The following is an 8435-nucleotide window of genomic DNA, read 5'->3' on the forward strand; positions in this document are numbered from 1 at the left end:
TGCTTTGATCAGATTAAAAGGAGCCTAAAAATCCATTCCACTTCCTCCATTAAGCACAGCGGATCATAACTGCTTTCATCTGATCTCCCACTTATCGGAAGGTGACCACCATAAATGTGAAAGCCTGGATTGCACAGTGTGGGATGAGTTTATTTAATCTTCCCAGGACTTGGATGGACTCACAGATGTTGTCAGCTCATGGATCACATACTGCCAAGATGCTATAATCCCCCAAAAGATAATCAAGATTTCCCTCCAATAGCAAACCATAAGTGAGCAAACATCTCAAACTCTTACTGAAAAAGAAGAAGGCGGTCATTAAAATTGGTAACACTTTTTAACTTAATTCCCTTCAAGGGGAAATAAAGCAGGAATTAAAGCGGGCCAAGCTGCAAAATGAGGAACAACAACTTAGGTTCAGCTTGGGAAAAGTATAAAAACCATGACAGGGATAAATGACAAAGCCAAGATAAAAGCGAGGCTCGAGGGCTTCCCCTCAGATAGGGCGCTGGCAGAGCAGTCAACAACTTTTACGATAGATTTGACGTGCATGACTTCAGTAATGAAACGGCAGTTTTAAAAAGAAGTCTGTTGAGTCTCTGTGACTCTACACTTTCCCTGTCCTTCTCTGTGCAGGATGTCATTAAAATCTTTAAGCGCTGTAAACTGGAGACCAGCTAATCCACTGCGCTGACCAATTAGGTCCAGTTTTTCCACTACATTTTTAACCACTCAGTCAACATAGAGTCCCGACCTTGTGGAAACAATCCACTATCATTCCGCTTGCCAGCTCCTTCAGTGGCAGGCTCAGGCACCCCCAGTGTAGGACGGAGCGTTATAGAAGGTCCTTCATCCCTACTGGTGTCAGGATATTTAACTCTCTACTTTAAATATCCTGATGCTAATCCGTAGTGTTTTTCTTCTCGTGTGTTTATTTTATTTTTTGTTTTTGTTTTTATTTTATCTTATTTTATTTTATTTTATTTTAATTGTATTTTATTTTGTTAATAGTGTTAAATTTCTAATATTGTAAATAATTTGTATATCTTTAAGATCGTTTTATTTTTATTTTTTTATTATCTCTTTTATTATTTCTTTTTTCCTTGCACTTTATTTTTTTCAACTGTGCTGTTGTATAAGTGTGTTTCCCCTCTGGGGATGAATAAACATTTTCTATTCTATTCTATTCTATTCAAGAGCAACCACCCAAAAGTTTTAAATGACGTTAGGCCGGTTGCACTGACCTCACCAATCATAAAGGCTTTTGAAAGACCGTTAAAAAACTGAGCATCTTCTGGACCCGCTGCAATTTGCATATGGCAGCCATAGGGGGGTGCAGGATGCCACCATTACGTTCTTAACCTGATTCATCAGCACCGCGAGGGAAACAGGAAACACGCCAGACTGCTATTTGTGGACTTTTCTTTGGCATTTAAAACAGTTTTTTAGTATATGCTTTTATATTTAGTTTTATGTTATTTATCTTTTGTTGTATGGTTGTGCGTCAATTTGTTTGTCTGAACTGCTGCAAAACCAATTGCCCCACAGGGACAAAATAAAAATCTTGTTTACAATATGGAATAAAAAAAAAAATCAGTTCTTAAAATTAAACCGTTATGAACTATTTTTCTTGTTATAGAATAGAAGGGAATCTCTTAAATGGCAAAGCACGACATTGTTGTGAGAGACTGTTCAATAATATTCCCTTTAACGTTTTATAGAATAGAATAGAATAGAATAGAATAGAAAATGTTTATTCATCCCCAGAGGGGAAACACACTTTTACAACAGCAGCACAATTGAAAATAAAGTGCAAGGAAAAAAAGAAATAATAAAAGAGATAATAAAATAAAATAAAACGATCTTAAAAATATAGAAATTATTTACAATATCAGAAAATTAATGTTTATGTCACCACACCACAGGAAGTGAACAATAAAATACACAACAGACATGTTTTGAATTAAATAAATAAAATAATACAAATACTAAATAACAAATAATGAACGAAATGTACAATAGTCAAGGAATATAATAAGCATAGAAATAAATGATGACCAATACAACAATATGTTTAATATATAATATGTGATCAGTAAATTATTCACAGAACTGTTAAATAAATTACATCTGGATGTCAACGCTTATAAGCAGCAAATATTAGTAATTGTAAGTAATTGTTCAATTGTATTAAAGCTATGCCCCCTAACAACACTGCTCAGTGGACGCCGGCAATTATCGCAGCAATTATAAAAGTGTTCATTCTTGTACAAGCATGTTCTTCTGCTGAAAAATGTCTGTTATAAAGACAGGTCTGATGATTATTAACGGTAATAAGACTTCATGTCCGTCTCTGTAATCCTCTTTCCTTCAGCCCGATGAACTTAAAAACCCTTTCATTTGTCATCTGAACGTAAAAAACTCACAAGTCCTCACGCATGCTCATCCCCCCTTCGCTCACCATGTCGGCTTCATTATGCGCAACAGTTAAACGGGTCAAGGCAATTTTTTCGGAAAGAGGGAGCAGACGATGATGTAAGAGACTGGAGTCAATGCCTGAGTGCAAACACATCTATCTTCCTGACAGAGTGGTTAGATTAACAAGGCCACCTGCTTTCTCTCCTGCTGTCTCTCTCTCTTTCACCTGAGTTGCACTTGCGTGTTGCCATTGTATTTACTTTCACGTCATCATGTGTTAACACATGAGTGCCTTCGATTCTAAGTGCTGTCGACTCATTCTTGTACAAAACTGTAAACAACTGATGATAGTTATGTTGGATATGTTAGCTGTATCTCCTGTTGTGAATGAATATAAAAAATATTTTCATCTTTATTTTGTCATGAGAATAAGACAATAGAAAAACATGCAAAACACATTAATACAAAAAGAAAACCAGGGTAGTTAGGCTCTATACTCTTTTCTATGACTGTATCCTCCCTCTACCTTTTCTTCATCCCTCTGTCTCACCTTCCACTTCCCCTGCCCCCATTCACACTCCCAGCCTCCACACTGAGTCTGGTCCTGCTCGAGGTTTCTGCAATCTAAAAGGAAGGTTTTCCTCGCCACTATCACACTGTGATTCTCTCATTGTTGATCTGCCGGGATCTATTTTTCTCTTCTCCATTATAGTCTTACTGAAACTGTGATATGTCTTGAGATAACTTTGATATGGTATAAAACCTATTATTATTCATTATGAAATGAGTTAATGCCACCAATTTTTTTGAGTGTCCATGTTTCTACTAACAAAGTAACTGATCTTCTCCGTGACAGACGAGCCCAAAGAACTGTCCTGCATGAAACAGATTCCAGAATGCTGACAGAATTAATTTCTGTTGCCATGTGACCATTTTCTTAGCCCTTACACACTTTCTTATTAAGAGAACAACTACAACTAAATAAACAAGAGTCCCATGAAGAATCAGTGTCCATATCAAAGTCCAACTTACAGCGCGCCACAAACCGGGCGGAGAACAAACTAAAGAAGGAACTGGAAAACAAGGAGAGAGCAGTGTTCAGGGACAAAACATGACAAAAAGCAGGCACAGGCACTAGGTGACCGAACAACAAAAAGAGGAAATCCAGAAAGTCGAACAAGAAGGGAATACAACCGTGTCATACCATGTAGTAAAGATTATAATCTTGCGCCTTGTGCTTGGGAAAGACGTGGCTTTATACGCTCCAACTGATAGAGACTGATTGATAAAGAGCAGCAGCTGTTGCAGCAACAGGCGCGGAGGTTCTGACCAAAACGCAAACAAGTTAAACAAACAGGAAGTGCGTCAAAATAAATCACAAGACACAAGACACGCATGATACTATTTAATTTCAATTTTGGTCAAATCATAACAACGTTATCTCCAGACACTTAACAGTTCAAGTTTAACTATAAGTAAGACTGATAACAGAACCTGTTAGAAAAATGTTATGAAATCTAGACTCTGTGCGACTCAAAATAATTCCTACTCTTTTAAAACTATTTTTATTTTAAATTAACTTCCCACTAATTCAAATTGTAATTCAGTATTGAAACATTTGTTATGGAACTCTTATATAAACATTGGCCTTGTTGCCACAACCTCCAAAAAAATTCACATTTTCATTTACCACATCCATCCATCTGTTCACCTTTTACCTCCATTCTTCACATTCTTCACTATGGCTTATCTTGAGAAAACACTACTTATTCTGCAAATTCAGGAAAACTTATAAACGGTAATACAAAACAAGAAAATGTTAGAAAATACAATTATTCCTCAACAGTGTACTTATGAGTGTTTTAGACCCAGGTTGTTTTTTAAACCAGTAAGGTTTTTTAGAAGGCGCTCATACCTTTTTTTGTTTAATCTATTGCATTAATTAAACGCTATTTTTGAAATTCTAAATAACATGAAGGGAATCAGTAAAGCGAGAAGGTTTTTTTTTTTTTTTATATAATTTGTGCTATTTCAGAGCTCTCCGCAGGTAATAATGCTTTTTCCTAATACATCCTCTTGTACTTCTGCTATCAGTTTCCCTGGTGATTCATCCTCATGGTTGGCATCCTCAGCTAACTCTGCCACAAACTAGAGCAAGGATTCAATCTCTTTATCTAGTGCTTGATCTGTGCCTTGGTTCTCCCTGCTAATTGAATTTCCCTGGAAAACCTTCAATGTGAAATAGCAAAGTAAGCCATATCATTTCAACCTCGTTCTCTCAGCATGAAAAAGGACGATGAGCATCCCATCATTAGAAGAAATACGAGCACCTTGCAGTGAACATCCGTCTCGGCTGCTTGTATTTGGGATGATGCTGTCCTGGTAATGACAGTGTAATCTGTTCTAACACCAGCGGTTTATCTTCAGTCGGATGTGTGGGTATAGTGTTTACGGAGGACATGATACATTGTCCTGCTTGGCAACATCTGTGAGGAACGTTTATGCCTTCAGTTTCCAAACAAAAGTACTGCTATTTCCCTAATATGTGTTAAACAATCCTTTCCATGGAAACCTGGAGCATCCTCACTGCTATGTTCCATGTGCACGTTTGATGAACAGTGACTCTAGATGTCATTTTGGAGGCTTTTTTGAACATAAGTGTAAGTGTTTAAAACATTCTTGACAAATGTGTGCCAGCTTTCATTTGCTTTGAAACAAAAATATATATAATATTCAGTCGCCACAGCGAATCAACCTCCTCCAACTAACCCTGTTCTCTAAATACCTTTCTCTCACCCAACCAATTTCATGTCCTCTTTCACTTCATCATTAAACCTTCTCTTTGGTCTTCCTCTAGACCTCCTGCCTGGCAGTTCCAACTCCAGAATCCTTCTACCAATATACTCACTATCCCTCCTCTGTACATGACCAAACCATCTCATTCTGGCCTTATCTCCAAAACATCTAACATGTTCCTCTGATTGACTCATTCCTGATCATATCCATCTTCGTCACTCCCAAAGGAACCTCAACATCTTCATCTCTGCTACCTCCAGCTCTACTTCCTGCCTTTTCCTTCAGTGCCACCATCTCTAGACCATAGATCATAGCTGGTCTCACCACTGTCTTGTATATCTTTCCTTTCATACTGGCTGATGCCCTTTTATCACACATTAACCCTGACACTTTTCTCCATCCATTCCATCCAGCTTGAACACGTTTCTTGACCTCTTTTCCACAATCTCCACTGCTCTGGACTGTTGACCCTACATACTTAAAATCCTCCACCTTCTTCATCTCCACTCCCTGTAGCCTCATGGTTCCACTTGGGTTCCTCTCAGTCGCACATGTATTCTGTCTTGCTGCGGCTCACCTTCATTCCTCTCCTTTCTAGAGCATATTTCCACCTCTCCAGCTTCTCCAGCTTCTCCTGCACCTGGTCTCTGCTCTTGCCACAGATCACAATGTTATCTGCAAACATCATAGTCTATTAAGATTCCTGTCAGTCTGTCCATCACCACCACAAACAAGAAGGGACTGAGAGCTGAACCCTGATGTAGTCCCACCTCCACCTTGAACTTCTCTGTCGCACCTACAGCACACATCACTGCCGTCTCACAGTTGGCATACATGTCCTGCACCAGTCTAACATACATGTCCTGCACCAGTCTAACATACATGTCCTGCACCAGTCTAACATACATGTCCTGCACCAATCTAACATACATGTCCTGCACCAGTCTAACATACATGTCCTGCACCAATCTAACATACATGTCCTGCACCAGTCTAACATACATGTCCTGCACCAGTCTAACATACATGTCCTGCACCAGTCTAACATACATGTCCTGCACCAATCTAACATACATGTCCTGCACCAGTCTAACATACATGTCCTGCACCAGTCTAACATACATGTCCTGCACCAGTCTAACATACATGTCCTGCACCAATCTAACATACATGTCCTGCACCAGTCTAACATACATGTCCTGCACCAATCTAACATACATGTCCTGCACCAGTCTAACATACATGTCCTGCACCAGTCTAACATACATGTCCTGCACCAATCTAACATACATGTCCTGCACCAGTCTAACATACATGTCCTGCACCAGTCTAACATACATGTCCTGCACCAGTCTAACATACATGTCCTGCACCAGTCTAACATACATGTCCTGCACCAGTCTAACATACATGTCCTGCACCAGTCTAACATACTTCTCTGCTACTCCAGACTTCCTCATACAGTACCAAAGTTCCTCTCTCGACACCCTACCATAGGCTTTTTCCAGATCTACAAAGGCACAATGCAGCTTCCTCTGACCTTCTCTGCTGCAATCAAGTATGTTGGTAGAGAAATACAAATACTGCATCTGTAGTACTCTTTCTAGGCATGAAACCTGTGGCTCACGGATGCCGACTTCTGCTCTCAGTCTAGATTCCACTACTCTTTCCCACAACTTCATTGTATGGCTCATCAACTTAATTCCTCTATAGTTACTGCAATTCTGAACATCTACCTTATTCTTAAAGATGGGCACCATTACACTTGTTCTCCATGTTCCTCAGGCATCTCCTCACTCTCTGAGATCTTGTTGAATAGTCTAACCTGAAACTCTACTCCCTTCTCTCCTAGACACTTCCATACCTCACAGGTATATCATCAGGACCAACTGCCTTTCCATTCTTCATCCTCTTCAATGCCTTCCTCACTTCACCTTTACTAATCGCTGCTACTTCATGGTTCACAGAAGTCACCTCTTCTACCCTTTGATCGCTTTCAATTTCCTCATTCATTGGCCTTTCAAAGTACTCTTTCCATCTTCCTATTACTTCTGTGGCAACACATGTCCCTCTCCATCCTTCGAACCTGCTGCACGTCTTTCCCATCTCTATCTCTCTGTTTTGCCAACCTGTATAAATCATTCTCTCCCTCCTTACTTTCCAACCTAGCATACAAGTCATCATATACCCTTTGTTTGGCCTTTGGCACGTCTACCTTTACTTTGTGCTGCATCTCCCTGTACTCTTGTCTGCTCTCTTCAGTCTTCTCAGTGTCCCACTTTTTCTTTGCTAACCTCTTTCTCTTTGTATACTCCTGCACTTCCCCATTCCACCCCCAAGTCTCCTTATCTACTTTCCTTTCAGATGACACACCAAGTACTCTCCTGAATGTCTCCCTGATTACATTAGCTGTAGTTGTCCAGTCATCTGAGAACAATCCTTTTTTTTCAGCTACCACTATTTTGTTCTTTGCTCTGCCTTTGTCTTTTTTGTCTTCCTTGTCACCAGTTTCATCCTGCAGAGCACCATCGTATGCTGACTCTCACCCACCACTACTTTACAGTCACTGATCTTTTTCAGATTACATCGTCTGTACAAGATGCAGTTTACCTGTGCACTCTTATAAGTTACCCTATGTTCATTCCTCTTCTGGAATTTTCCACAAAATGATTTCCATAAATCAAATAAATTTGGAAAAAATTAAATACTTAAAAAATTCAGCCATAATTATTAAAATTAGAGAGAGAGAGAGGGAGCGGTGCCGGGTGCGAGTGAATGAATGAACGGGCGAGCGAGAAGCAGCTGAGACAGTTAATGTACAATGTGATTACAGTGTCAGAATATAAAGATTATATTATATATGAGCCGCATCATAGTACTAGTTGGTCAAAGCGTGGGAAAAAAGTAGCGGCTTATAGTCCGGAATTAAAGTTAAAATTAAAAGAAAATTATAGGACAGGACTTTCCCCCTGATGGTTAGTACGACTTTAAAAACAGATTTTAATTCTAAGACGCTTGCCGAGTTCTGGGTTTCAGTCGAGAGGGGATATCTGCAGCTATAAGTTGGTCTGCACACTACGCGGTGGACATACTGACACCGTTTGTGCGACACTGCAAAAATACTTTTTACACATCTATTACACATGTATTTAAAATAATTTTGCTTTTATATTACAATACATTCATACATGTAAAATCATAACAGGCTGCTCTGTTCTTTT

The 8435-nt window shown here is 39.2% G+C and overlaps 1 pseudogene; it reads right to left on the minus strand.

Annotated features, from left to right (window-relative positions):
- Positions 1-7047: 7047 nt before the first annotated feature.
- Positions 7048-7743, minus strand: LOC148086169 (uncharacterized; annotated as a pseudogene).
- Between the last annotated feature and the right edge of the window lie 692 nt (positions 7744-8435).

Source organism: Callionymus lyra, chromosome 2 (assembly GCF_982586985.1).
Source record: "Callionymus lyra chromosome 2, fCalLyr1.hap1.1, whole genome shotgun sequence".
Taxonomy (NCBI): Eukaryota; Metazoa; Chordata; class Actinopteri; order Syngnathiformes; family Callionymidae; genus Callionymus; species Callionymus lyra.